Source organism: Culex pipiens, chromosome 2, assembly GCF_016801865.2.
Source record: "Culex pipiens pallens isolate TS chromosome 2, TS_CPP_V2, whole genome shotgun sequence".
Lineage (NCBI taxonomy): Eukaryota > Metazoa > Arthropoda > Insecta > Diptera > Culicidae > Culex > Culex pipiens.
The window spans coordinates 11,895,918-11,918,906 of NC_068938.1; the positions used below are offsets into that span (position 1 = coordinate 11,895,918).

The following is a 22,989-nucleotide window of genomic DNA, read 5'->3' on the forward strand; positions in this document are numbered from 1 at the left end:
GTTATGCATCAATGATTTATTTAACATAATTTATCTTTTTTTCTTTCTTAAAACAGATTTGCTCTGATTTCGAAAATTTAGAAAATCGATTTTTGATGTGATTTTCTGATCAATTTGGTGTCACTTTTCAGGTTACAATTAGGAATTTTTAGAATAAAAAAGTACCCGAAATATTTTTTTTTCATTCCTAGAATTAGACATTCTAAAATTCGTATTTTGATATTCTTTTAATTTTTTTAAGGAAAATCAAAAAGGGCATCTTATCAAGACTTCATTGATCTGACTGTTAGTTGCTGAGATACCGCCACTACTAGTCTAAAATTGGGTAAAAGTGAGTTTATCTAAGTGTTTGTTTGTTTGTTTGTTTTGGGAATTTCAATTTTAATGTCAAATTAGAAACTAAGTATAACTATGATTTTGTTACTCCTATCAATACAGCAATTCCATTTCTAAGGAGCCTAAACCGAAATAAAAGTTCTCCGATCGGGCTCAAAATATTTCTGGAAGTTCCTTGGTCAAAATAATTAGACCCGTATTTTTTTTTGTTTGGCCATTAGGATGACCTACATCGTGCTAGGGTGGATCAAAAAATGGCAATTTTCGTCTTTTTTCGCAAAAACCTCTTTTTTTTCAAAAAATAATATCTCCATTTCATCCGATTTTAGCTGTCTTAAACGCAAAAGAAAAGTGACGAATTTGGCTATTTGGGAAAAATACATAAAATGGCGTTTTGACCGTGTCTGGACCGAAGAGCCTATGTCTGAAAATATTTTTATCAGATTCCTCGGAAAATTTCACATAAGTTATCAAAAAATTGGCGAATGTCGAAAATAAAAACTGAGTTTTTCGACGCACCACGCGCAGAAACGGGAAAATGACGAAATCGGCAAAAAATTAACTTTTTCCACTAAAACTGCGTTAATTTTAAAATTTCAGCGATGACCTATAGATGTTATGGTACCAAAAGTTGCGTCTTTCAATTACGAAAATTTTGATACCCAGCTTTTAAAAGACATTTCAGTTCATTATTGATAAGAAAATTGTTGCAAAAGCAAAACGCCATCCGATTTTCAAAAAAAAAAATTGACTTATATCGGTTTTGACCAAGCTTGTAAAAGCAATAGCTTTTTAATTTATTTTTTATTTTCAATATGACTCAGTATAAGATTTTCAAGGATTTTTAATCAGAAATGCATATAATCTGATATAAAAAATACAGATGCCAACTTTGCAATTTTTATATGAAATTTTAAGCATTTTATTTTTTTTATATTTTTTATACAAAATTATTAAATATTCAATATTCAATCAAATTTAAACAAAACTAATTCAGGCAATAATAAAAAAAACTTGCAAATCATTCGGGCACTCGAAGGTTACAACCGGGAACGGGATTTGTTGTTTACGATAAAACGACCAGCTGCGCGGAGCTGGAGAGCATTGAGAGTTATGAAACGAACGAATGAAAAGAGACGGAGAATGAGAAACCAGCAAAGGGGATTGAATGGGAAGCATAGAGGGAAGGGATCGCCTGGGCTCGAGCTCTTCATTGATGGTGAAGAGGGAACGACTGACAGAGGGGGTGCAGCAGGAGGGGATGTTTTGTGTGAGAGGGTGATTTTTAAGAGTAAAAAGAATGAAATAAAGAGACTTTAGATTTATACACCTAGTAGTGTGGTTGTTTTTTTTAATGAAATTTCAACTATTTTAATAGTATCATTTTTTTCAAGATCAAATAAAATTTCTGTAATCGGAAAGAATTTTTGAAATTGTCACATTAACCGTAAACTGCTGAAATTTAAAATTTGAAAGTTTTTCAAAAATATTTCCATTTTTTTTAAATTCTTTACTACCGTCATCAGGTGACATTGAATCTGGGGGTGAGATTCGATCATACAAATTTCAGCATTTTTGTATGACCCAATTTACCCCTGATGACGGTTACGAATTATGAAAATTCAAACATTTTTTTAGATTTTTTTTTAATAAGGAGTAACACAACTCGACCATTCCGTATAAGAACATGAGAGGGCACACTTTCAAAGTCAGAGAATGCATGCTGAGAGTCGTCACAGTTCCAGCCTGGTCGTCGTAATTTGATACAACAACACATTTCTCGCGCGAGGATCGGTACCGGATCGATGGTGCAAGCCGACATCTGATGAGAGAGAGAGAGCAAGGCTTGCACATGGACTGGCAACGGCAAGGAAAACCATGCGCGAGAGAACTGATGTTACTGAGGATTGTGGTTAGTGTGTGAATAGCAAGGGAGAGGGAAGCTTTTTGTTTGGAAAGAGAAGGGACGATTAGAGAATTCGTTAATAAAGAACAGGGTATTTGTTTGATGATTTTGCTGTTATTTGTCCAACTGGATCCAAAGTTTTGTTCAACATGAGTTTTCAGAGGCCTTTAATATTTTTTTTTCTGATCAATTTTGATGTTATTACAATTTAGGGGGAGAGGGGGTAATATGCACCCCCGGGGCAAAATGCACCCCCTGCTTTTCTCGGTATTTGGAAGAATTTTCCGGGGAAAAATCATAGAAATTGGAAGCTTAACATTGCTAAACCATGCTAGAAAAATTTTAGCATCGCAGTATTAAAACAGCTCAAGTTATTTGCAAAACTTTAAAATGTTGTGTTTTCATCTAATTTTCTTTGCACTTTCATTATGATTTTTGGACAATATAAAAAGCATTTATTGATATTGTAAGTGTTGAGGTAAATAGTTTTTGCCATAATCATTATTATTCTGTAGATAGATGAGTTCAAAAACTTCAAAAAATGCATTTTAATTAAATTTTCTGCAAAAAGCGTGGTCGGGGCAAAATGCACCGCTGTGAAGCTCCTTAGTAAAAACAGCGGTGTCATCTAGTGGTGACTAGTGAAAACTGATTTTACCCGGTGCATTTTGCCCCATGTTGTGGTGCATTTTGCCCCGTTGTTGTAGTGCATTTTGCCCCAATGTTGCGGTGCATATTGCCCCGCATGGTTGTTTGAAATGAATCAAAAATGTTTTTAGAAATTTGATATTTTCGAACAATTTTGAGTTTTTTAAAGACTTTTTTCACATGGATGACGAAGAATAATAGTTGTTTTAGAACATCAAACAAAATTCTTCCACAGTTATGCTGTAATGGTTGAGAAATCACAGTTTTCCCTTAGGGGGTGCATATTACCCCCTCTCTCCCTACTGATCTTTTTATCTCCAAAATTTAATATTAAAAAAAATCAATGAACTTTTATGTATCGGATTTAAAGGGGAATGAGAACATACATTTATTCTTCCAGAAAATTATATTCCCGGGCAGACGGTAATAACAAAATTCATGCCATTTCAATAACAAATACTGTTAAAATAACAGAAAATGTTATGGAATCTTCTTGAAAAATCCATTTTTGCATAAGGGTTTAATAACAGTTTATGTTATCATAACAAAATTTGTTATTGGTCTGATATTGGTTGAAAGCCAAAACAACTTGGGAATAACATTTTTTGTTATGGAAAAATAACTCCAACTGTTATTGGGATGATCGGATTAGTTGTTAAAATAACAAAAAATAATAACAAAGATTTGTTTGAAGAATAACTAAAAATGTTATTAGTCTGTTATTACAATAACAATCCAATAACAAAAAAATCATAACGGCGAATAACAAATCTTGTTATAAATAACATAAAATGTTATTGGCCTAGTATTTTCAAATATCAAAAAATGTTATTCCCACGTTATTTCCGTCTGCTCGGGTTTAGAAAAATGAATTTGAGGAAACATGTCGTAAGCTTTTTTAAAAAATACTACAAATTTATGAAAATTTTACAACGATGCGTTTATTTTCTATGATGTGTCAATTTTCTAATTGTCACTTTCTTTAATAGATAACTTACAATGAATATAAAAAAAATTGATCACATACATTTTCGTTATATTTAGGATAATAAACTTTCGAAGAATAGGCGTGAAGTTTATTTTTCATACGATTTGGTATGAGAAATGTCTCTTTCTCAGTTACAGTCCAGACTCGATTATCCGAAGTTTCGATTATCTGAAGTTCGATTATCCGAAGGTTTGTATGGGACTTCAGATAATCGAATCGCGATAAAAAAGCGTATTTTTTATATTTTTACTTTAAACAACAAATTCGAGTTCTGCCACCCTGTTTTGGTCAAATTTTAATAGTTCACCACCACCACCATTTTAGTCGCCATCATAGATTTAAAAATTCTAAATCACTTTATTGAAGTCATATTTAAGTTCGATATAAAATAAGACAGCAATTTTTTTATGATTCGATTATCCCAAGTAAAATTTTCTAAAGCTTTCGGATAATCGAGTCTGGACAGTATGACTTTTTTTGCAGATAAGCGTTTTTTTCAATCATTGGCGTGTATTTTTTTAGCTGACCGTCAAATTCTATGACTCATGTAAGTTTCAAAAATTAATAAATATTCCTGATTTTAGAAAGGGTAAACAATAAAAATTCAAGTGAAAATCAATTATGTGTCCAGTATAAAAAAAATATAAAAATTATTCAATGAGTAAAGAATCTCATGACAAATTCAACAAATATAAAAATTATGATTTTAGCAAACCATAAAAGAAGTTATAGTAAAAGAGTAAGTTGAAAATTTTCCATAAAACAATCTTATATTTGCTATCTGGTTTCAACTAGCATAAACCATCAATTTCGAACATCGTACTAGACATCTGGTTTTCAAGTCAGGAATCACCATTTGAAGTGTTCATCGATTCCGTTCTAGCGTAGACACTCACTCTTCCCTCTCCCCATCAGTTGGTCGATCTTCTTTTCATAACACACTGTAACCGTTCGCAAGTTGGTCTTTTGAGGATAGTCAGAGACGAAAAAGGGATGAAATTAATCAGAAAATAGTGAGTTCACAATGCTCCTCTTAAATGTTCACATTTTTTTTTATATTTTGTTGTCTGAAATGGTAATATTTTTTTATTATATTATTTAAAAGTTCTATAATCAAAATTTTTAAATGATGTAAAACTAATAATTTCAAAAACATTTTTAATTGATTGATCAACAAATTTATTTTTTGAAGTTTTGAAGTCTCTTTGGTGGGTGAATTTTGAATTTTGTAAACAAATATTCTACCTGCTGATTTTTCTTATTTCATGTGACTTTGCCAATACTGTCCACGTTCGATTATCCGAAGGTCTCAGAAAAATTTCACTTCGGATAATCAAATCTTTGGATAATCGAATAAAGAAAAAAAAATTTCACTGTCTTAAAAAGTGATTAAGAATTTTTTAGTTCAAGATGGTGGCCAAAATGTAGGTGATGAAATATTGAAAAAAGCCATTTGGTAATTTATTTAGCAATCAACCATTCAAATTTAACTAAATTGGGATCGCAGAACTCAAATTTGATCCAAAAAGTGAAAAAATAAAAAAAAATAAAAAAAAAGTTTTGTTCGTGATTCTATTATCCGAAGTCTTATGCCAACCTTCGGATAATTGAACTTCGGATGTTCGAACTTTAGATAATCGAGACTCAGATAATCCACTCTAATTTGAATTCGCAATTCGTAACCTGAAAAAATAATTCTGGGAAAAATTTTGAAAAAAAGAAATTATGTTGAATTCCAAGCTCAATTTTGAAAAATTTCAGCTGTTTTTAGGAGGCGCATGTAACGCATAATGTTTAACTATTCTAAACCAACAGGATTTACATTGTAGAAAATTTGAAGGGTTCAACATTTCAAAGTTTTCATTTCTTTTCAAACTTATATTTTTTAAGAAAAATTATTTGAATTTTATAAAGATTAAGAATACAGCTGGGGTTTTTTCTAGTATGGATTTTTTTTAATTCCTATGTTTTTTAACAGGATTTATGCTAAGAGTGTAACGATGATGTATTAGCTGTATAATAGACCAAAACAAATAAATGCTTGCATTTTATCCAAACTATCTAAATTAAAAAAAAAACAAAAACTTTTTATAATTTTAAATTGAATACAAAAAAATATAATTCAGCAGATTCAATACTGTAATTTGTTTCATTGAATTTAAAATTTTCAGTTCAATATCATCATACATATTAATCCCAATACGTTTGATTAAAATAAACAACATTTTTCATCTTATCTCCCTAGATAACATCTCGATTCACTCAACATCCTGTCTCATTACACAACCAACACAACATAGGTCCTACCAGCGTCACAATGGTTGCAACTCGGCAGCATCACACTGCAGAACATCATCCATTTTCCTCCGAGATGCCTACCACCTCCCAAGAAAAACCCAAGAAGAAGAAACACCCAACTTTACTCAACTCCAGCTCTCGGCTCGGGTGCAGCATGATTTAGAGAATCTTTATCTGGTTTATTTTACTTTTACATGGAATCATTACGAATGCTTAACATCCGACAACCGACTATTTTCTCTTTTTCCCGTCTTGCGAACTGCATCCAAGATGATGGTGGCAAGCCCCGGAGAAAACACTTTTCCTGTTTTCTTTCCTACTTCCTACCGGCATGCATGTGTCTTCGTCGTCTTGGGAGCGACGAGTGCCATTTCTCAAATTAGATTTGTCGAAATGAATTCGTTATTCAACGTTAAACTCAATTTTCCATGGCAGATAGTTTCACCTAGATATCATTCTGACGAGCTTTCGACGAGCTTTCTCTTGCTCAAATGTGTGGGTGTGGGTAGATTTTTCCTCTTTGTCTTTTTCCAATCTCCCCCTTCATAAATGCTACGCTTCTGTTGAGCAACCCCGCGAAAAGTCGACGAAGAATAGTTGTGTTGACTGTAATTTAAAAAGTTGCAAGATAAAACTGCTGCAGCTGTTGCATGTCGTACACGGAGCAGAACTTGCGGGAACCACCCAACCAGTCGTCGAGGTGCATCTTGTTCTGTGTTTGAATTTTTGGTTTCATAACTTTTGTGAACGGGGGAAACGGGGGACCTGCACTTTGGTAATAGCGATGGTGATGATTGTGCTGCTCTCGGTGGGACTGATTGTTGGTTTCAATTTGAGAATTTGAGATCGCTGCAGCGAAAAGGAGGGAGTTAAAAGTTTGGAAAGTTGAACCATTTGGAGAGGAAACTTTGGGTTCAGGTTGTAATTGAAATCACTTTGGATATCTGTTTAAGTTCAAAACTATTAATTTATGATTATCTTTACTTGAGATGTGCTAGAAACACTCGAATTGGTGCTTTTTTTAGATATTTATTTTTTATTTTTAGTAAGGTCACTGAAAATATCTTTCAAAGTTTATGTCACCCCCACCCTTATCAAAATCGGTCCAAAAAATCAGGGGTAAAATAAATGTTTTTTTTCAAAAAAAAAAAAAAATAAATGGAAATAGAAGTCTAATCGACTGAAAACCGTTTGAAATGCATTTTCCTGCGTTTTAAATCATATTTAGTTTTTCTGGGATCGATAATGAATATTTTAATTTTTTGTAAAACTCAAAGCAACCGCAAAAAGTTTTTTTTTTCTTCAAAAAAAATTCGTTATTACTTAGATATTTTGAAAACTAATGATTGCAAAACAACTGGGCAGGTGTAACATGCATTCTAACACACTTTTTTTCATTGAAATGTTAATGCCATGGCTTGTTATTTAAATTTTTATGTATATATATATTTTTTATTTTTTTGCCCCTCGACTTTGACCAGAGTCGAGAGACATAAACTTAAAAAATATTTGCTACTGCTGTTTCAAATATTTTTATACGTTTTTGTCTTGAACAAATTACATGTCTTGAAATTTTTTCATTTCCTAAGCAAAACTGGTTGCGCCATGTACCAGTGCATTGAATTGCAAACCCCTGAAAGTAGGCCTTGAGCAGAAGCGTACGTCTCGTGCTTATTTTTGTATAGGAAATTCAAGTTTTAAATTTTGGAGGGCTATTTCTCGACAATGCACCGTGGTCCAGATCGCAAAATTAAGTGGAAAATGGATTTTCCGTAAAATGATGAAGTTTTGGAGCTTTGGTGTCTTCAGAAGAGTTGTTGCATATGGAAAGGGGCAACTTTTGATTTGGTTGGAAATTAGGGTGATTTTGGAAATCTAACTTTTCAGGAGTATTTTTGGGAATTTTTTCGTCTTCTAGAAAGTTGTTGGGCTGGCCAATCCAAGCAACTTTGTCAAAGACATCAAAATTTTAACTCGTAATCTACGCCTTCTACGACCATATTTATAGAAAGCATCTGAGCAAACCTTCAAAAATCAGTTTTTTGAACGTGGCAATTCAGGGTTAAGTTTTAGAGAAAAGTAGTATTCGGGGCACTTCGGGGCAGCTCTGAAAAATAAACATTTTTATTATTTGACAAGTCAATTTGGACTTAAGGGTCAAAAGTTACAGCGATTTTATGGTAAAAAAGATGCAAATTTAAAACTAAAATATCTCGAAAAGGCGCAAGCCAAATTTTAAGCGCTAGGTTGCATTTGAAAGAGGAAAAAAATTATCATTTTATTAATTCTTATGTAAAAATGTCCGGGGATCACGATGGTGATGAAACAAAATTTATATAGATATAAATAATGGGTGAAAATCACGTTTTAAACCATTAACTGCGAAGAAACAATATTAGAATGCATTTGAGGGTTGATATTTTATTTTAAATGAATTCTTTGGACAATTTGCAACCAGAAGAGTGTCATTTGGTCTAATAGTTGAAAAGTAACGAGTAAAATAATAAAAAGTTTTTTAAAAAATCCAAAAGAGATGGTCCAATCGGCACCAAACTTGAGATTTCTGTTAACTATCGATAGATGATCGTTCCCTCCAATTTTGGTCTAAGTCGGTGAAGGTTGAGTCCAAAAGTGTACCCAGTTGACACGGAATGACCAATGTATGAAATTCTGTATCATAAAAAGGAATTTTCTGATAGATTTGATGTGTTCGGCAAAATTGTAGGTTATGATTAATACTTTAAAAAAGGTGCATTAAAAATCAATTGTATTATAAATTTTCATGGCTAAAAATTACTAAAAACAAAATATTTTTATTTATTTTTGAAATATTTAAGGGAACTTAAAATGTTATCTACTGAGCCATATATACATTTTCAATTTATTTTAATTTTTTTGTGTTTCAAAAATACTTCTTGAAGGAAAAACACACCGGAAATTTTATTTTTTAACAAGCTTTTCTTTGTGGAACTTTGAAAGTCGATTGATAAGTTTCTAAGTTACAGCCTCACAATAATTTCGAATCGTTAATTTTCCTTATTTCATAGTTTAGACCAATTTGAAAAATGTTTTTTGGAAAGATAAAAAAAAATCACTGAAGTTTAATTTTTGATTTTTAATATTTTGCTAAAAAATGTGAAATACTTTTTGAATACAAATTTGATTTTGCTTCAAAACATGATTTTCAATATTGTTTTCAGGTTTTCTTTATTTTCAAGACACGATTTAAATAAAAAACAGATTTTGCACCGTCACGCACTATGGCTCAAAAGATGTCTTTTTTAGTCCCCTAAACCATGTTGAATATTTTTGGGAATTTAACTTTTAATGATAAAAAAATGAATAAAAATCGTTTTTTTCCTGCTTATTTTTCCAAAAAGTCCATAACCATAATCTACAACTTTGCCGAAGACACCAAATCGATCCAAAAATTCTTTCTCAAGACACAGAATTTCATTGATTTACATAGGTACCCATTTTGCATTAGCAGCCCTAAAAAAAATTCTATTGAGACTTGAATGGGAAAACTAAGGATACAAAATTGCTTTATTTAACAGAGGAAATAAATGGACAAAGATTTATGCAAATTAAAAGAAATAAAATTTTAAAATCGTGAAAATTTTGTGGAATTGTAGAAACACTTTTTACATTTTTTAATGGGTTTGTTCTTTAGAATGTCGTTTTTTTTGTGTCTTTCAAATGAAAATAGGTTTGTCCAATTTATGATTTGGCAAATCATAAATAAAGTTTTTTTTTTTAAATAAATATCCGATATAAAATTAAAGGGTACAAATAGCATTCTTAAAGTTCAAAATAATCATTCTACGATGAATAAAACAAATGATATTGGTAAAATTTATGATTTTAAGAATTCTGTTAACAATAGATTTATTTCTTTAAAACTTTTTAAAAACTTTTTATTGGTAAAATAAGTTTCCGAGATTAAATCTAAGAAAAACAGACAGGGATAAAAATTTCAAACAAAACCAAAAATTCAACTCTGGTGTCTTTTTTTTCTGTTTGAGTATTAAGCCACTTAATCCTGATTACGAGAACTATTGTAGCATGTTACCCATTTTTACTGTTATTAAGCATTTCCAGATCTATAACACAGTCCCTATTGAGAGGGAAAGTGCTGTTCCATCCAGATGCTGTAAACTCCTTTGTGCCTTGTGCGCTATGTATCGCTAGAACCGCGGTGACAATTTTTTCGTGTCATTTTTCAAGCTCTTCCCAGCAGCTATTATTTGCCGCGCGGGGTCTTGTAAAGACAATTGTCTTTTGTGGTGCTATATTTGCGGTGTTCCCTTTGCTCTGATTGGACAATGCGACTGGACTGCAGTGCAATACCGATCGGCTGGGCATTATTTACATGCGAAGACACGAGGAGAGTATTTTGGGAAAGAGGCGCAAAGGAGTATCCCAAGATCGATCACATGCTTGAAGAGCACGTGAAGCAACCGTTTTATACTCATGCGGTTGCTGCTACCTCTGAACTTAAACCTAAGGCTGCCACCCTGAGAAGAACCCATGACATTCCGCTTATGAGGCGAAACCCGTAACCATTCGGCCACAGAAGGTTGGCAACTCTGGTGTCTTAGAAACAATTATGTTGGCAATAATAAATTTAAAGAACTCTGCCAATTAAATTCCAACAACCATAATTCCATGAAAATTTTAATGGTTTTTGCATTCCTTTATCAACTAAATTATAACAAATTCCTGAATAATTTTATGTTATACCAGTTTAACAATATTATAAACTTAAAAATGTTTCAAAATTATTAACTTTTATTTTTGATCAACTTTTCGAATAAAATATTTACAATAAAACGTTATTCTAACAAAATCTTGATTTCACTAAAACTAATCAGCATTCAATATCATTTTCCATCTAAATTCAAACATGACTTCAAAAAGAAAAGGAAACTATTAAAAAAAATTAAGAACGTGAACAAAATCCAACTGTCAAATTTTAATGGAAATTTAAGTGCAATCAGCTGAAATCAATTTAAAATGCATTCCTCTGCTTTTAAAATAATTTTTAGCATGTTTGGGTTTATTCGAAAATCTTTTGAGTTTTTGAAAATTTTCGACGTTTATCATCGCAAAAAGTTTTTTTCGCTAAAATTTTAGTTTTCGTCAAATCTTACATTATTTTAAAACTAATGATTGCAAAACAACTAACCTAGTGTAAAATGCATTTCTAAACTATGTTTTCCATGCACATGTTTAAACTATGGCTTATTATTTCAATATTTACCTTTCCGAGCAGATTCGTCGTTATGATTTTTTTGTTATTGGATTGTTATTGTAATAACAGACCAATAACATTTTTCGTTATTCTTCGAACAAATCTTTGTTATTATTTTTTGTTATTTTAACAACTAATCCGATCATCCCAATAACAGTTGGCGGTATTCATCCACAACAAAAAATGTTATTCCAAAGTTGTTTTGGTTTTCAACCAATATCATACCAATAACAAATTTTGTTATGAAAACATAAAACGAAGTTGACTTTATAGCTGTCGGCCACCATTGCTAGTACCAACCACTAGTGTCTTCCTTTTAACTACAAGGACTTCGCCGCCCTGGGCTCCTAAGTGTATGAAAGTATGGCACGGAGCGACGGCGCCGAATACCCATATTTACACAAAGAGTTTTAGAGCGCCCGCCGCGGGATTCGAACCGTCGACCTCTGGATTGTGAGTCAAGTGAGCGGTCCGATTGATCCACACAAGCGGGACTGACATAAGCTGTTATTAAACCCTTATGTAAAAAATGATTTTTCAAGAAGATTTCATAACACTTTTTGTTATTTTAACAGTATTTGTTATTGAAATGGCATGAATTTTGTTATTACCGTCTGCCCGGGTTTTTTTTGTTGCCCCCCCCCCCCCCCCTTTCGACCCTGGCCTAGCCGAGGGAAAAAAAATATTTGCATCGGCCTTATCAATCAGAGAAGATGTTGATTTTTTTCTCTTAAAGATTTCAATAAAGATCAATTTGATTTTAAAAAAATTATTAGGTACTCGAATGTTTGTAACAATATTTTTGGTGTCAAAGACTCTGGTTGATTTGCTCCGTAAAATTGAGCTCTTGAAATATATTTTATTGAATTTTCGACATCAAACATTTTGACATAGAATGTTATATATTTATTATCTCGGACTTTCTTTTATTTAAAACAATGTAAACATTTGTCAGTTGCACTTCAACTCTGCTCGTCCAAGGACGAGCTCATCTTTATTAAGTATTTCCATGTCGGTAGATCAACTACCTCCCTAGTATTATAATTGACTACCTATCGACTTTACTTCATTTTACCTCCTAGATTTAGTCATTGCGTTTACCTGTTGACGTACATAAGTTTTTATTGTCTTATATCGCCAAACAGAGATGGTAAATATGGGAAAAGGGCGTGTTGTGGTTCAGGCCACAACAAGAATAGATTCCTGGCGAAAAATATAAATATAAATCATAAAAAAATGTTTCAGTTCATTACTGCTCACTCTAGAGAATATTTACATTCAGTTTGATTGAAATAAGCAGATACATGGACTCAAGGTCCTTCAAAAAGTTTTCTGTATAAAAGCGAAAATATATTCAATGTCTTGCTAAAACTTATGAAGCAACATTCCAGCAACAAAGTATCCCCAGCTTCCCGGACACGTTCTTCCCGTTGGGCTGATTAGCTTAAGCCCTCAGCTGGTGTGTGCGGTCCATCAATCAATATCCGGTTCCGGCATCAACCAACCATTTGTCACTGTAAATGTCAAACTTGCATGTCCGTCCGGTCTTGTTCGAAGTAGAGTAGCTACAGAGAGTTACAACAGTCGGGCAAGAAAAAAATAAACCTCAAGGAGATTATTTACGACCATCCATACTGGTTCATCTTGTGCCCACAGCTATCCGGAAGGGGGTCGATTCTTTGGTTAAGGGGTTACTTAAAGTCATTCTTATGTTCTTTTGAAAAATATTTTGAAATAAGCTTCTTTATAACTATTAAATTGACTTGCATAACCATTTAATTCCAAAATTTCTAAGGACTCCTACACTGAATGTAACTCCCTCCCCGGCATTCAAGAAGAGAACACGGATGCAACCCATTGCAGTACATATGTTTAGCTCGTTTTTCATCATCACCATCGTCGTCGTCGTCACCAAAGAAGTGAGGATGAGCTGCTGCTGTTCTGCTGGTTGCATCTGTTCGGGCCGGATGCACCACACACTATTTCTAGCTTTTCCGGTTTTCCTCGGGGCGTCGGTCGGAGTCGGACGAGTTTTCTGAGAAAAGCTGCCTGCCTCGAAGGCGTCACAGAATACGCAGCAGCAGCAGCAGCAGTTCTGAAACTTTTCCTTCTCGCCCCAAACCCTTCGGAAAAGAGAGGAAAAATGTGCATGTGCAATGACGACTTCTCCACGGTCGACACGAGGATGAACACTACTGAGAGACATATCTTTTCAATTAATCTGATTTATTCCGCTGCTGCTTCTTTTCTTCCCGGGGAAACAAGTTTTTCGGAGTTTTGCTTTTTTTCTCTGGCGGGCACGGATTGAACATAAAAGTGAACGCTAGCGGGTATGTTTTTCTCGTTTTCCCTTGCCTGCACACACACTATAAACATTATGCACAGAGTTCTTAAAAGGGAAGTAAAATTGCATTAGATTAAATTCCGCTTCCTTCTAATGATGCTCGAGTGACTCAGCGCGAAAAGATTTGAAATGACGAAGCCAGGATGAGGGCACGTGACCGATCCAATGGAAAATGGATTATTTTTCAAAGATTCGTTTGAGTACAAATATCAAACTTTTTTGTACTTCTAAAATAAGGGATCATTACTAAATCTACCACGTCGATGAGGAGAGCTTTAGATCATATTCGGTTTTTTACAAATTCCAAATTAAAAATATGAACATTGAGCTATTTTCGTTAAAGGGACCATGGAAAAGGTTACTTATTCACTCATGAAAAAAAATACATTTAAATATTTGTTTAACTAGTTACATATCGATTCATAAAATTCAAATGAATTTTGGGCAAAATTTAAATTAATCAATTATTTTGTTCAAAAAAAAAAACATTCATTAAGATTTTTCATCAAAAGAACACTTTACTTTATTTGTGTATCAAATTTCTTGAATGTTAGAACAAACTATTTTGAGAGAAAAAAAAAAACTTTTTGCAATTCCATCTTGAAACTACTTAATTTTCCTGTCATTCTTGAACTTTTCTGTACCAAAAATAACAGAATCGAATAGCAACACTTTTCAAAATAAATGCGAAAAAGTTCTTCTTTTCAGTACTGAAATGGGTTCTGAAAAGATGAACTTTTCAGCACTTGTTTCGAAAAGTAAAAGTTTTCAATTTTTTTTTTGATATAAACGATTTATCGGTGAACCTCGTTGAATAAATGTTCGACTCGTGCTGAAAAAATCCTCTTTTTGCAACTTGTCAAAAAAGTCAAAAAAGTTAAAAAAGTAAAAAAAGTCAAAAAATTCAAATAAGTCAAAAAAGTCAAAAAAGTAAAAAAAGTCAAAAAAGTCAAAAAAGTCAAAAAAGTCAAAAAAGTAAAAAAAGTCAAAAAAGTCAAAAAAGTAAAAAAAGTAAAAAAAGTAAAAAAAGTAAAAAAAGTCAAAAAAGTAAAAAAAGTCAAAAAAGTCAAAAAAGTCAAAAAAGTCAAAAAAGTCAAAAAAGTCAAAAAAGTCAAAAAAGTCAAAAAAGTCAAAAAAGTCAAAAAAATCAAAAAAGTCAAAAAAGTCAAAAAAGTAAAAAAAGTCAAAAAAGTTAATAAAGTCAAAAAAGTCAAAAAAGTCAAAAAAGTCAAAAAAGTAAAAAAAGTCAAAAAAGTAAAAAAAGTCAAAAAATTCAAAAAAGACATTAAAACCGAAACTCAGGAATATTTTTTTTTAAACTCAAAAAACACATAAAAAGTTAAAACAAGTCAAACGAGTAATCAAAGAAAAAAGCCAAAGAGGAAAATAGGATAACAAATTTGAAAGAAAAGTTAAGAAAGTTTAAAAAAAGGTTAAAAAAATCAAAAAATTTAAAAAAGTCAACAAATTTAAAAAAGTCTACAAACTCCAAAAAATCCAAAATGTCAAAAAAAGTAAAAAAAAGTCAAAAATATTCAAAAAAGTAAAAAAAGTCAAAAAAGTAAAAAAAAAATGTCAAAAAAGTCATGAGTAACTTTGTTGAATGTTTGATATTTTGAGCTGGAGCTTCCTATTTCTAACATTTTATAACAGAATGAATTTTGCCATTCCATCCTGTCAGTTTCTGGACAGCTTAAATTATTAAGACATCAAAGTAAACATTATAGATAGTTTGAAATTGTTTTATTCAAATTCAAAGAATCTGAATAAAAGTGGTTCTGAGTTAAGAGAATTGCTTAACAATGTTTTACACATTTTTTTTAAGTTCAGTTTGTCCTTTACTTTTTACAAAACTGAATTTATTTTTGAAGATTTTATTTTTTGATTTTTTAAAATAAATATATTCTATCAGTGATTCTCGTAAACTTCTTATAAATATGTATCAGATTGTAGACGAGATAGTCCTAGAATCTAAAATAGACGTACAAATCGCGTTCAAAAAGTTAACCTCATTTGCATGCATTTCTACTCAGAGTAATAATTTACTTCCAGATCGTTTTCCGTTACCCTAGTGGGCGGCACTACTGTTCAAATTTATTGGGTTCGCTTTCTCTTCTAACGGTTCAGTCGAAACAAAGGGAACATAAATTTAGTGAGTCTCTTCCGTTAAGACTTAATCACGAACAAAAGTTCTATTAATGCCACTATTCTCTGTGCTTTGCAGAGTTCAAACAGTTCCCTTTGTGAATTTTTAACCATTAATTTAACGCTGGTTCCTTTGAAAATCCCATCTCCACGAAACGATGCAAAAAAATAATACGCCTGCAAGTATGCAACAGACGTTGCAAAGCCAACGCGAAACCATCGCTAATACGAGAAGCGGAGCAAAGTGGTTTAAAGCTGCAAATTTTCCGCGGCATGGCGCGTGCTTTCGCTCTGGGTGCCCAACCACGAACTGCTAGTGTTGTGTACCCCCTAGACCAGCAACTCCGTAGTCTGAGGCTGACAGAAATTGCTAGCGAATGTAATATTTCACATTCTAAATGACACAAATTGTATTATTTCAGCTTCATACACGGCTTATCAAGCAGCGATGATTTATCCGATTTCAAGTGAGCAGGCAGCAGAGCTCTGGCAAGATGAAGTGGTTGCCAGCAATGCTGCCCCAGGGTAGGGTGTCCTATGTTGGATCCGGGAATTACATTTCTTCAACGGGAAATGAAATTACCCACTGCGTTTTAGATGGTGCAACAAATGCAACTCTCCGCGGGGCAGGGAAGACCCCAAGATTGTGCTCCGCGTGGTGGAAAATAATAATTCTTCATGCTTCTGTGACTGGATTCAGCAGCAGTGTGGCGCTAGTTGAGTTGCATAAATTAAGTTTTCCAGTGCCAACATCCTCCCAGTGAGTGTGAGGGGGAGACACCCCCACCCCGACTTTCTCCCTAGGGAGAGTGAGTCGAGAATCGCTTTGGCAAATATCTGATTTGTGCTATAATTGCTCGTTTCAATCGCTGTTTGGAATCTGGGATAATTTGTGCTCGACTAAGTTTGCTGAGGGGGGGAAATGAATAAACATTAAGGCCTGCGATATCAGACAATTTTGATCAATGCAAATCCGATCTGATTTTCTGATAAGTTTCACTCTGGGAGATTAGTTAGGGCTTATGATTTGAATAGTTAACTAGGTGTTATGGATTGCTTGACAATTTGAAATACAAGTTCTTAAGGGTTACTAGGAATTTGTGCACAAAATCGAATTGATTCCTTTATCTTTACAGAAATAAGAATGAAACTCATCAAAATATTAGTGATGTCCTAATTTAACATTAAAAAAGATAAAATTCTTCATGGGGTTAAATTTTCACTGTAGTTTCAAATTTTCAACTAAGATTACGTACGGATTTTTTAAAACTCTTGATTTCCATTTTGTAGTAGTTGCCCATTTTCCCTTAAATTTATAATAATGCCAGGAAAATAAAATACACTCTCATTTCATAAACATTTGCTGAGTAAAGTTAAGCTAGAAAAGAAAATGAAAAAATGCATGTATTGTTTCGTTTTTACATTAGTTGACATCAAAATAAATTCTCTTAAAATCAACTTTAAAATTTAACGTTCCATAATAATTCAAGTTAAAAGTCTCCCAAAACATGAGCTTAAAAACTGGCGTTTTTCAATTTCATTTTAAATAGGATTTCACCCGTAAAATGATTTTTTTCCCGAAATATAAATTTATGAAGGTCTTTGGCCACTAAAGCGTTTATTTTCAACATCATTGGCGTGGAGGCCAATTCCTTACGATTTTTTTTTTTAAATTTTCACTTTGCTGTCTCAAATAGTTAAACTTTATTCTCTGTGCAGCATGGAATAAAAAGTAATTCTGTTTTGAAGTTCTAATGTTTGTACAGTCATTTCATGCTAAAATATCAACTGTTCAGTTTCTTATTTTCAGTTTTTTGACAAAAAAGTCAAAAAAGTCAAAAAAGTCAAAAGAGTCAAAAAAGTAAAAAATGTCAAAAAAGTCTCAAAAGTAAAAAAAGTCATTTTTGTCATTTTTGAAGGGGTGGGCAAAAAAAGAGCGAGCCGCTCAAAGAGCCGATTCCATGGTTCACAAAAAAAACGCCGATCGTTTGAAATAACCATTCCAAGATGAACAGATTTCAAAACTTCTGTCTTTTTTGGTTTGGAAATATAAAATAATATAAATCATTGAATTACCAACAAATTGTAGTATTATTTTTGGTTTTGAGAATTTAAAATGTTATTTTAAACATTTCAATCCTTATAAATTATTGCCTTATAAGTAGAAGTTGTCTTACTTGTACTTTTTCAACTTTAAGCTACCATTTCCAGAGCAACATTTGAAAGGGGCGGTACGACATTGCTATTACGGCCTTTCATTACACGCGTTTAAATGGGACGAAAGGCCGTAATTGCAATGTCGTACACTGCCCATGATCGCATAAATGTCCCATATGCAATTTCGGCACTTTTGAGTTATTGATGCAGTTTGGTTCAAAATCGTGTGCTCTTTCAAAAGAGCCTATAACATCCAGTACTTTGTTCTAGAAATCAGGAGGAAATCCAGTTTTTTCGTGAAAACTTTACACATAGCCTTATGTGTGGGACAAACTTCAAATGCATTTTTCTCAGCTTGCTGTTTTTGCATATGGGACATTTATGCGTGGGTCTCGTGGCGCAGGGGTAGCGGCTTCGGCTGCCGATCCCGATGATGCTATGAGACGCGGGTTCGATTCCCGCCTTATCCACTGAGCTTCTATCGGATGGTGAAGTAAAACGTCGGTCCCGGTTTCTCCTGTCTCGTCAGAGGCGCTGGAGCAGAAATCCCACGTTAGAGGAAGGCCATGCCCCGGGGGGCGTAGTGCCAATAGTTTCGTTTTCGTTTTCGTTTTTTACATTTATGTGAACATGGGCAGTACAGCCCCTTTCAAATTTTGCTTCAGATTTAAGAGTTTTCAAACCCATATTTTCAGTTTTCTTTGAAATTACTCCAAAAGAAAAGTTGAATAATTTCCTAAACAACATAAAAAATGTAAAAATAATCGTGAAGATACATTTAAGTACTACCTAAATATAAATTTGGGGCTTTCATAACGCCTAACATGGCAAATTTTAGACAAAAAAACTTTTGAATAGACTTTATCAAAAAGTCAGATTGTAGAAAAGAGTTCGCAGTATTTAATCTCTTAATAATTGCTATTTCGTAAAATTAAAAGGAAATTTCCTCTAAATACTAGTCCTCCAGACCTATGGTTTGCAAGCAGATAATGTTTTCGTTTTATTCTTAAAATTATTGGTAAAAATCCAATGAAAATCACAAAAAATCAAACACACATGTTTAAAAATAGCATTTATATCAAAATTTTAAAAAAGAGCGAAAGAGCCGTTCAAAAGAGCCGCTCTTTTTTATGAGTGAGCGGAAATGAGCGGCTCCAAAAAAAGAGCGGTTTTGCCCGCCTCTACATTTTTGTCATTTTTGTCATTTTTGTAATTTTTGTAATATTTGTAATTTTTGTAATTTTTGTAATTTTTGTAATTTTTGTAATTTTTGTAATTTTTGTAATTTTTGTAATTTTTGTAATTTTTGTAATTTTTGTAATTTTTGTAATTTTTGTAATTTTTGTAATTTTTGTAATTTTTGTAATTTTTGTAATTTTTGTAATTTTTGTAATTTTTGTAATTTTTGTAATTTTTGTAATTTTTGTAATTTTTGTAATTTTTGTAATTTTTGTAATTTTTGTAATTTTTGTAATTTTTGTAATTTTTGTAATTTTTGTAATTTTTGTAATTTTTGTCATTTTTGTAATTTTTGTAATTTTTGTAATTTTTGTAATTTTTGTAATTTTTGTAATTTTTGTAATTTTTGTAATTTTTGTAATTTTTGTAATTTTTTTAATTTTTGTAATTTTTGTAATTTTTGTAATTTTTGTAATTTTTGTAATTTTTGTAATTTTTGTAATTTTTGTAATTTTTGTAATTTTTGTAATTTTTGTAATTTTTGTAATTTTTGTAATTTTTGAATTTTTTGTAATTTTTGTAATTTTTGTAATTTTTGTAATTTTTGTAATTTTTGTAATTTTTGTAATTTTTGTAATTTTTGTAATTTTTGTAATTTTTGTAATTTTTGTAATTTTTGTAATTTTTGTAATTTTTGTAATTTTTGTCATTTTTGTCATTTTTGTCATTTTTGTCATTTTTGTAATTTTTGTAATTTTTGTCATTTTTGTCATTTTTGTCATTTTTGTCATTTTTGTCATTTTTGTCATTTTTGTCATTTTTGTCATTTTTGTCATTTTTGTCATTTTTGTCATTTTTGTCATTTTTGTCATTTTTGTCATTTTTGTCATTTGTGTCATTTGTGTCATTTTTGTCATTTTTGTCATTTTTGTCATTTTTGTCATTTTTGTCATTTTTGTCATTTTTGTCATTTTTGTCATTTTTGTCATTTTTGTCATTTTTGTCATTTTTGTCATTTTTGTCATTTTTGTCATTTTTGTCATTTTTGTCATTTTTGTCATTTTTGTCATTTTTGTCATTTTTGTCATTTTTGTCATTTTTGTCATTTTTGTCATTTTTGTCATTTTTGTCATTTTTGTCATTTTTGTCATTTTTGTCATTTTTGTCATTTTTGTCATTTTTGTCATTTTTGTCATTTTTGTCATTTTTGTCATTTTTGTCATTTTTGTCATTTTTGTCATTTTTGTCATTTTTGTCATTTTTGTCATTTTTGTCATTTTTGTCATTTTTGTCATTTTTGTCATTTTTGTCATTTTTGTCATTTTTGTCATTTTTGTCATTTTTGTCATTTTTGTCATTTTTGTCATTTTTGTCATTTTTGTCATTTTTGTCATTTTTGTCATTTTTGTCATTTTTGTCATTTTTGTCATTTTTGTCATTTTTGTCATTTTTGTCATTTTTGTCATTTTTGTCATTTTTGTCATTTTTGTCATTTTTGTCATTTTTGTCTTTTTTGTCATTTTTGTCATTTTTGTCATTTTTGTCATTTTTGTCATTTTTGTCATTTTTGTCATTTTTGTCATTTTTGTCATTTTTGTCATTTTTGTCATTTTTGTCATTTTTGTCATTTTTGTCATTTTTGTCATTTTTGTCATTTTTGTCATTTTTGTCATTTTTGTCATTTTTGTCATTTTTGTCATTTTTGTCATTTTTGTCATTTTTGTCATTTTTGTCATTTTTGTCATTTTTGTCATTTTTGTCATTTTTGTCATTTTTGTCATTTTTGTCATTTTTGTCATTTTTGTCATTTTTGTCATTTTTGTCATTTTTGTCATTTTTGTCATTTTTTGTCATTTTTGTCATTTTTTGTAATTTTTTGTCATTTTTGTCATTTTTGTCATTTTTGTCATTTTTGTCATTTTTGTCATTTTTGTCATTTTTGTCATTTTTGTCATTTTTGTCATTTTTGTCATTTTTGTCATTTTTTAAAGTTGTTTTACTGTTGGGTTTTGAGCTTTGAGTTTTGAGTTTAAAGTTTTATGTTTAAGTTTTCTCTCACCTCACTCTCACTTTTAATCTCACCTGATTCAAATTTCAATTCCAGACCGGAAAACCAATGGTGACAGATTTTCTCATTTTCTTTCCTGACAAAAGTAAGGGTGCACACACCATCTTTGTTGCATACTTTCGAAAGCAATAATAATTGTGGTAAATTCTGCTCCAGTGACTCCCAAACCAGATTCAAACACTACAGAGCAAAGCACTGTGAATCTGCTGGAAGAATATGATTTAATTATTTTGTTCTCTTTTAGTGGCTGCACCAGAAGCAGCAGCAGCATCAGCATCAGTGTGGAACCACTCAATGCATCTTGTGTTTCTGCCAGTTTTCGATATTAATGCAGTCATGCAATGGAAGTCACAGTCGTCATAGTAACCGTGAGGTGGGGTGATTTGGGACATGATTTAGTAAAAAAAACTTTTTAATGTTTCAGTTTATAATTTGCCATAAAGAAAAAAATTGTATTTTTTTCAAAGTGTAAATTTTTCATAAAAAAAGCCAAAAGAAAATTAATAAGTCTCCAACAGAAAAGAACTTGCACGACGTATGTGAAGTCCCAGAACCGGCTTCGAATGCCAACAGAAATAGACCCCAATTCAGTGATGCCCGGATTGCTTTCCCACTTCCGGGGGCCAATGCTTCATTTTGTGGGGTGGGGTGGGTCCCGGTGCGGAAAGGATTCGGTTATTCATTTTCTCATTTCGAGCTTGTTTGTCTTTTGCAATCTTTTGCACTACTATTATCCGGGGTTGGGCAGCAGCAGATTTTCGATTCAAGGTCCTTTAGAGCCCCTTTTTTTTTGCTGCTTGATGCGACGATTTTATTATTATTATTATTTTTGCCTCACTCGGCCAAAGCAATTCCGAGTCCTTTCTGGCCCGAACTGGCAAAACATAATTTGTGAAAGCTATGCTTTCTAACGACTGAATTTATGAGCTTTGGTTGGCTAACCAAAAGGCACCGATAAAAAAAATAGTTTGACGAATGATTTCAGACCTACGACGAATGACTGCAAGCAAGTCATCTTACCAATTTGGTCACAGTCACTTCTTGAGAAGCAGAAATGATGCGCGAACGAATGACCGCACAAAGAAGAACAGCAAAAAATCCATCGATCGTAGATTGTTTTAACTTTAGAAGTAGATTTTTTTCACAGTGCACTTCTTTTGGAGGACACTACCGCACAATGCAAATTTTTAGGGGGAGCAGGCAATTAAATTGGTTTTGCGTTCCGGGGACAGGATCGATGATGCCACCAGTAGTGGTGAAATGTGCTTCCTCCTAGAGCGTGCTATTTGTATTTGGAGCAGCAAAATCGTTTGGCCTGGTTTGTGTTTTTGGCCAAATATTCAATGTTAACCCCGGAGTGGGGGATTGTGGGTGCATAAGATAGCACACATACACCACATAGGAAAATGCGACCGATGATGGTCAAACCTCGGAGCAAATAGATTTGGAATAAGCCGTTTATTTGTCGTTTTCGGATGTGGATTTTGGAGATATTTGTTTGAATTAACGAATGTGACTTTTTTCATAAATTGCAATAAAACAATTTTCCACAAAGAAACTGCTAATTTCAAAATTTCACCTCAATTCCCTCTCCTGCAATAAATGGTCCTTCCTAAAAAAATAAAAAGGAAAGCAAAACAACATAATCCCACCACTGGGAGTGCTT

General features: G+C 32.1%; 1 protein-coding gene across 1 annotated transcript in view; it reads left to right on the forward strand.

Moving 5' to 3' along the window:
- LOC120421043 (uncharacterized) overlaps window positions 1-22,989 on the forward strand; it is a 53,811-nt gene that overhangs the window by 860 nt on the left and 29,962 nt on the right. The window lies entirely within an intron of this gene.